The sequence below is a fragment of the Petaurus breviceps genome, unplaced genomic scaffold, assembly GCF_028583685.1.
Source record: "Petaurus breviceps papuanus isolate PSGF00001 unplaced genomic scaffold, PetGlider_PUasm1.0 90602, whole genome shotgun sequence".
In the NCBI taxonomy this organism is placed as follows: Eukaryota; Metazoa; Chordata; class Mammalia; order Diprotodontia; family Petauridae; genus Petaurus; species Petaurus breviceps.
Window position 1 is genome coordinate 7,905,947 of NW_027187283.1, and position 8,619 is coordinate 7,914,565.

At 37.8% G+C, this 8,619-nt stretch overlaps 1 pseudogene; it reads right to left on the minus strand.

Annotated features, from left to right (window-relative positions):
* Positions 1-1,430: 1,430 nt before the first annotated feature.
* Positions 1,431-1,984, minus strand: LOC138142733 (large ribosomal subunit protein eL18 pseudogene; annotated as a pseudogene).
* Between the last annotated feature and the right edge of the window lie 6,635 nt (positions 1,985-8,619).

Consider the following 8,619-nt stretch of genomic DNA (forward strand, 5'->3'; position numbering starts at 1 on the left):
CATTAAAACTTTGATTCAGTAATTTTAATGAAAATTATCCCATATTTCCAGTTCCTTAAAACAACTATAATTTTCTAGAAAAAAAAAACATCATGAATAGCAAGATAAAACTTCTTAATTTGTCTATAAGTTCTTTAATTAATCTTGAAGAATGTTACATGATCCCTTATATAAACTTTATTCCCCATTAAATGATTATATTTACTTAGATGCATAAATATAATTAAAAACAAATGATTAAGTATAATGATATAGAGAAATATTATACTTTACAGTAATTGAAATTATTATCCTGAGGATGGCTAGGTGGTGTAGTGAGTAAGATTGCTGGCCCCAGAGTCAGCAGGACCCAGGATTGGTTCTGGACCCAGGTACTTAACACCCACACAAAATAACTGGCAATGTAACCTTGGGCAAGTTACTTAACACCAATTGCTTTAAAAAAATATTATTGGAAAGAATAAATAATGAAAATATATTTAAAAAACTTTATGACTATCATTATTTTAAGACTATAAATAATGGGCATATCTAAGATGGTGGAAAACAGGCAACAATTCACCAGAACTCTTCCTGAAACCCCTCTAAAACCTTTAAATAATTCCATAAAACAACTGTGTTCCCCTATCTCTCAGGTGCTACAGACCCTTTCTGCTGAATTTCTAAGTTATATTTGCATGGAAAATGATTTCACCCCATCCTTTTCTAGGTTCTGTCCCTTCAGGAGTTGTTTTTTTTTATTTTTTTCAGGGCCATGCCAGTACAGACCCAGCCCCAGCAGATCTTGGGAGCCACTGAATTAGTAGCAGCAACAGCTATTTCTGATGTTATCTGCCCATGGACAATAAGGTGGTCAAACAAGTAGTCAGAAGGAGATTACAGGTGTCTCTGCTAGTACTGAAGCAAAATTCTATTGTTTTCCCCATACTGGATTTAGGTCACAGTCCCAGGGTGAGTGGGAGCATTTGCATATCATAGTCTATGCCTACAATGGAACATGAATCCTGCTCAAAATTCCAAGGGTCACTCAGACCAGGGTACAGGTTAGAAGAGTAGTAAACACATCTCTCCTTTAGTTCTACCACCTTAGAGAAACTGAAAACTTACAGAACTCTAGAAGTGTCCCCGAAAACAACTGTACAAAATTCCTGAAGCTTGGATAGTGAATACTCCACCCTGGAAGCAGGGTCTTACTTTAGTGAAGAGTTAAAAGTCAAGAAATAGGTTGGGAAAATGAGTAAACAATAGAAAAAAATTCTGACAACAGAAAGTTACTAAGGTGACAAGGAAGATCACACTCAGAAGATAAGAAGTGAAAGCTCCAAAATCCAAAGCCTCCAAGAAAAATATGAATTGGTCTCAGATCATCAAAGAACTCAAAAAGGATTTTTTTTTGTCCAAAACTCTTTAATATAAAAGGAGGAAGGGAGTTAGTTTTTGTAGTCTCAGCTGGCACAGTGGCCCCTGGCATGCTGGAACTATCGGCCCTTGGATCAGAAGTATGGTTTGGTATGGCTATGGGGAGTGCCCAGGGCCTTCCCAAAATGCCTGTACACCTCTCAGACCAGACAGCAGGACAGTGCCCTAAACCGTGGGTGAGCTCATGGCCAGCTGGTCAAAGGTGAGGATCTTTCCACCAGTCTTGAGGATGCGATTCCATGCATTTCTAGTGACATGAAGGGCACACACCTTCAGCCTGGGGACATCCTGGATCCTCACAACATCTTGTCACTGTCCCAACGACCACAGCAGTCTTGTTTTCCCAGGTGGGAAGCTTCATTTTCCTGATCATGCGCGACAGGGACAGGGGTGGCCGGTTGGTCCGGCTCATGAACAGCCTTTTCAGGACCACCTTGTTGAAAGTCGAGTTGGTTCTGCAGGCCAGGAACCAGTAGAGCTTCACCAGCAGCCGCAGGTAAATATCCTGGCTCTTGGGCTCCTTGCACGGGACTTTCCGGTCCTTGTGGTGGATGTTGACTCCCATGCTGGTGCCCTACCAAATACCGGCCCAAACAGGAAAGCTCAAAAAGGATTTTGAAAATCAAGTAAGAGAAGTAAGGAAAAATTTGGAAGAGAAATGAGAGTGATAGAAGAAAATCATGAAAAAAAGTCAACAGCTTGGTGAAGGAGACACAAAAATATTGAAGGAGATAATATCTTAAAAAACAGGATCAAATGGTAAAAAAAAAAAAGGAGAACAATACATTTAAGAAGCAGAATTTACCAAATGGGGTAAAAAGCACAAAAATTCACTGAAGAAAAATTTCTTTAAAAGTAAAATTGGCTAAATATAAAAGGAATTTCAAAAGCTCACTGAAGAAAATAATTCCTTAAAAAATTAGAATTGAGCAAATGGAAGCTAATAATGTTATGAAAAAATCTAACAACAATAAAAAGTAGTGAAAAATAAAAGACAATGTGAAGTACATCACTGGAAAAATAACTGGCCTGCAAAATAAATCCAGGAAAGATAATTTAAAATTATTGGACTACCTGAAAGTCATGATCATTAAAAAAAAAACAACAACAAGCTTAGACATCATTAAAAAAAAAAAAAGCTATCAAGGAAAATGCCCTAATATTATGAACCAGAGGGTAAAAGAGAATTTTTTTTCCTGATCACCTCCTGAAAGAGATCCAAAAATGAAATCTCCCAGAAATATCATAGTCAAATTCCAGACCTCCCAGGTCAAGGAAAAAATACTGCAAGCATCCAGAAACAAATAATTCAAATAACACAGAGCCACAGTCAGGTTAACACAAGATTTAGCAACTTCTACATGAAAAGATCAGAAGGCTTAGGAAATGATATTTAGTAGGACAAAGGAACTAAGATTAAAACTAAGAATTACCTGCCCAGAAAAACTGAGTATAGTGCTTCAGGGGAAAAATATTGATATTCAATGAAATAGAGGACTTTCAACATTCTTGACGAAAAGACCAGAGCTGAATAGAAAATTTGACTTACAAATACAAGACTCAAGAGAAGCATGAAAAGGTGCACAGGAAAGGGATATAATTAAGGGCTTAATAAGGCTAAACTATTTATATTCCTACATGGGAAGACAATACTAGTAACTTTTAAGAACTTTTTTATTATTAGGGCAGTTAGAAGGAGTATATATTGACAGAGGGTGAAGACATGAGTTGAATATGAAAGGATAATATCTAAAAAAAATAAAATTAAGAGATAAGAGGAATGCAGTAGAATTAAAGGAAAAAGGAGAGGTAGAAAAGGATAAATGAACTCACATAAAAGAAACAAGAAAAGACTTTTTACAATGGAGGGGGGGAAAGAGGAGGTGGGGAGAGTGAGGGAACCTAACTCTCATCAGAATGTATTCAGAGAGAGAATAATATACTCAATTCAGTATAGATATCTGCTCTGCCCTACAGGAAAGTGAGAGGGAAAGGGGACAAGAGCATGCAGTGGGGTGGTGGTAGAAGGGAGGACAGATTGGGAAAGGGAGTAGTCAGAAGCAAAAATCTTTTTCCAAAAATGGAAAAAATTGAATCAATGGAGTAGGGAGAATAGGAAATAGGCCAATAGTAACTGTGAAAAAAAAACAACTGAAGTACATTTGTATAATAAAGGTCTCGTTTCACAAACACCATACAGCACTGAGTCAAATTTATAAAAATAAGAACCATTTTCCAATTGATTAATGATCAAAAGATATGAACAGTTTTCAGCAGAGCTATCGATAGCCATATGAAAAAAATGCTCTAAATAACTATTTATTGGAGAAATGAAAATTAAAACAGTTCTGAGGTACAACTTCATACCTATTAAATTGGAAATTGGACAGAAAGGAAAGCGAGAATGTTAGAAAGGGTGTGGGAAAAAATGAGATATTAGTGCACTATTTTTGGAGTTATGACCTGATTCAACCATTCTGTAGAGCAATTTGGAAATATGACTGAGGGCTGTAAAACAACACATATCCTCTGACCTAGCAATACCACTACTAGTCTATAGCCCAAAAGAAATTTTAAAAAGGAAAAGGACCCATAGTACAGAGATATTTATATCAGCTCTTTTATTGTGGCAAAGAATTGGAAAACAAGGGGATTCCTATTGATTAGGGAATGGCTGAACAAATTGTGATATGTGATTACAATGAATACCATTTTTCTCTAAGAAATGATGAGCAGGATGCTCTCAGAAAAACCTGGAAAGACTTATTTGAGCTGACAGAATGTGAAATGTACTTGTATAAAGTAACAGTGATATTGTAGATGATCAGCTATGAATGATATCTATTGTCAGCAATACAATGATCTAAGACAACATAGGACTCATGATGAAAAATGCGATTCGTCCCCACAGAAAGAACTGATAGTGTCTGAATAGAGAATGAAGCATAATTTATTTTATTTTTCTTATTATTTTTTTTCTTTTGGTCTATGTTTTCTTTAACAATATGACTATGGAAAGTTTTTACATGATGACACATGTATATACCGTTTTGACTTGTTTGACTTCTCTATGGTAGGGGTTGGGGATTGAGGAAGTGAGAGAATTTTGAAGTCAAAATCATAAAAATGAAGGTTAAAATTATTCCTAGATGGCAGAATAGAAACAGGACTTCCACAGGGCTCTGGCTCTCACCTCCTCTAATTCATGTAAAAGGTGACTCTGAAGACACTCTGGAGCTACAGAACAGACAAAATGACACAGCAAGGGGACAGCCCAGCAGCCCTCTGGGAGCTGACACTGGCCCCGCGGGAGCAGAGGTTTTAGCCCAGCTGGAGGGACTTCAGATCAGCAGCTGTGGTGGTTTCCAAAATTATCAACCCATAGATGTTAAGGACACAGTGAAAGGTCAGTGCAGTGTAGACTTTGGGATCCAGTAGTTGGGATTGCAATCGGCCTCTGCACCTGGGGCGAGAAGCCACTCAGGTGCAGCCACCACATGGCAGCTTCAGCTCCTGGCCTGTAGAGTGTAGGGGAACCAAGCAACCAATCTTGGGGTAATCACTCTTGCTTTAACCTCCTTGGATCTAGATTGTGGTCTAGGGTGGAGGTCCAGGGGACCAGCTTGTCAGAGTGTGGAGGCTTCAGAGAAGGCACCAAACTAATACCTCAGGCAGCTGGGAAAACTCCAGTATTTGGAATGAAGCTCCACTGTCTGGTGGCAAAATCCTGCTGTAGCAAAAAGCACAGGGGTCAAGTGACTGAATGGTGACATGAGCAGGCAAAGGAAGCAAAATAAACAGGGTACCCCATCTTTACACTCTTATTTTGGTGACAAAAAAGATCAAAGCATGGAACAGGAGGAAGACAGTGAAGTCAGAACAGCTGCACCAAAAGCATCCAAGAAAAATATGAGCTGGTTATAGGCCATAGAGGACCTTAAGAAGCAGATAAGAGAAATAGAGGAAAAATTGGGAAGAGAAATTAGAATGATGAAAGAAAATTATGAAATGAGAGTCAACAGCCTGATTGAGGAAAATAACACCTTAAAAAATAGACTAGGGATGGCCACGTAGCACAGCGAGTAAGAGCACCGGCTCCAGTGTCGGGATGACCTAGAGATCGAATCCCAGGCTCAGACATTTAGTACCCACTCAGAAACACCTGGCTGTGTAACCTTGAGCAAGTTACTTAACCCCAATTGCTTAGGGGTGGCCAGGTGGCTCAGCGAGTAAGAGCACCGGCTCCAGTGTCATGATGACCTGGAGATCGAATCCCAGGCTCAGACACTCAGCACCACACCCAGAAATAACTGGCCGTGTAACCTTGAGCAAGTTACTTAACCCAGATTGCTTTGAAAAAAAATTAAAAAAAAATAGACTAACTCAAATGGCAAAAGAGGCTCAAAAAAGTCAACGAGGAGAATACCTTAAAAAGTCAAATGTCCCAGATGGAAAAAGAATCTCAAAAGCTCACTGAGGAGAATCATTCCTTCAAAATTATATTGGAGCAAATGGAAGCTAATGACTTCGTGAGAAATCAAGATACTGTTAAGCAGATTCAAACAAATGAAAGAAGAGAAGGCGATGTGAAATATCTCATTGGAAAAAGCAGTGACTTGGAAAATAAATGCAGGAGAGGTAATTTAAAAATTACTGGACTACCTGAAAGCCATGATCAAAGAAAGAACCTAGAAATCATCCAAGAAATTCTCAAGGAAAACTGCCCTGATGTTTTAGGACCAGAGGGCAAAATAGAGGTTGAAAGAATCCACTGATGACCTCCTGAAAAAGATCCCAAAGAGAAAACTCCTAGTAATATTATAGCCAGGTTCCAGAGTTCCAAGATCAAGGAGAGAATATTACAAACAGCCAGGAAGGAACAATTTGAATATTGTGGAAACATAATCAGGATAACTCAGGATCTGGCAGCTTCTACACCGAGGGAAAAAAGGGCTTGGAATATGATAATCTGGAGGGCAAAGGGGATGGGATTAAAACCAAGAGTCACCTACCCAGCAAAACTGAGTATCATGTTTCAGGGGAAAATAATGGTCATTCAGTAGAATAGAGGACTTTCAAGCATTCTTGCTGAAAAAACCAGAGTTGAATAGAAAATTTGACATTCAGATAGAAGAAACAAGAGAAGCATGAAAAGGTAAACAGGGAAAGGAAATCAAAAGGAACTTATCAAAGTTGAACTATTAACATTCCTTCATTGAAAAAATAATTATGACTGATGAAACTTTTCTCAGAATGAAAATAATTGAAGGGAATAGATATAGATATAGATATGTCTATATCAGAAGATATATGGGCGTATGAATACATATGTGAATGTCTGTATGTATGTCTATAGGTATACATAGATGGAGGGCACAGGACCAATTTAATAGGAAGGGATGATACTTATAAGGTGAAATTAAGAGGTGAGAGAGGAATAGAATTAGAGGGGATGGGGAGAGACAGAATAGGGTAAACGATCTCATATAGAAGGGGTAAAGGGAAATAGTTACAATGGAGGGAAAGAAAAGTTAGGTCAAAGGGAATTGGTCAACTTTATTCCCATTGAATTTGTCGCAGGGAGGGAATGACATTCACACTAAATAGGTTATCTCACCCTACAGGGGAGTAGGGGGGAAGGGGATGAGAGGGGATGGAAGGGAGGGCAGCCTGGGGGGTGAGGGAAGTTGGAAGCATCCACTTAGAAAAAGGAATGGGATCAAAGTAGAGAATAGAACAAGTGGGAGGAGGGATAGGAGGGAGGGAAATATAGTTAGTATCTTACTTACTATATTGTTCATTATGTTAATGTTTTGCATTAGCTACATATGTACAACCTACACTAAACTGCTTATCTTCCCAGTAAGGGTGGGTGTCAAGGGAGGAAGGGAATGAATCTGGAATTCAAAGTTTTAAAATCAAATGTTTAAAAAGAATATATATATATATATATATATATATATATATATATATATATATACTATAATTAATACTATTTTACATGTAATTGGGAAATAAGCTGTACAGGCACTGGGGCACAGAGATCCATCATGCCTTACTGGAAAAGTCAAAAGTGGTATGGGAGAAGATAAGGGAGAGAGCAGATTGAAGCAGGGTCTATCCTGTGGAACTACTCTTTTGGGGTAGAGGGTAGGGGAAAATCAGGGAGAAAATTTGTAACTCAAAATCTGGCGGAAATGAATGATGTAGATCAGAAGTAAATAAAGCTTTAGAAAAATGAAAAAAAAATCCAATGAGGAGAAGAATGCCTTAAGCCAAATTTGACAGATGGAAAAAGAATATCAAAAGCTCACTGAAGAGAATAATTCCTTCAGAATTAGATTGGAGAAAATGGAAGCTAGTGACTTTATGAGAAATCAAGATACAATTAAACAGATCCAAACAAATGAAAAATAGAAAGTAATGTGAAATAACTCATTGGAAAATCCACTGACCTGGAAAATAGATCCAGGAGAGATAACCTAAAAATTATGGGGCTACCTGAAAGCCATGATCAAAACAATAATCTAGAAATCATCCTCCAAGAAATTCTCAAGGAAAACTGCCCTGATGTTTTATATCCAAAGGGCAAAATAGAGGTTCAAAGAATCCACAGATCACCTCCCGAAAAAGATCCCCAAAAGAACACTCCTAGGAATATTAAAGCCATGTTCCGGAATTCCCAGATCAAGGAGAAAATATTACAAGCAGCCAGGAAGAAACAATTTGAATATTGTGGAAACACAATCAGGATAACACAGAATCTGGCAGCTTCTACACTGAGGGTTCAAAGGCCTTGGAATATGATGTTCCAGAGGTCAAAGGAGCTGTGATTAAAGCCAAGAATAGCCTACCCAGCAAAACTGAGTATCATTTTTCAGGGGAAAATATGGTTATTCAATGGAATAGAGGACTTTCAAGCATTCTTGATGAAAAAACCAGTTGAATAGAAAATTTGACAGATAGAAGAAACAAGAGAAGCATGAGAAGGTAAACAGGGAAAATAAATCATAAACAACTTATCAAAGTTGAACTATTTATATCCCTATATGAAAAAACCAATAATTGTAACTCATGAAACTTTTCTCAGTATGAGAATAGTTGAAGGGAATAGAAATGTGTGTGTCTGTGTGTGTGGCTGAGTGTGTGTGTGTATATATATATATATATATATATATATATATATATATATATATATAT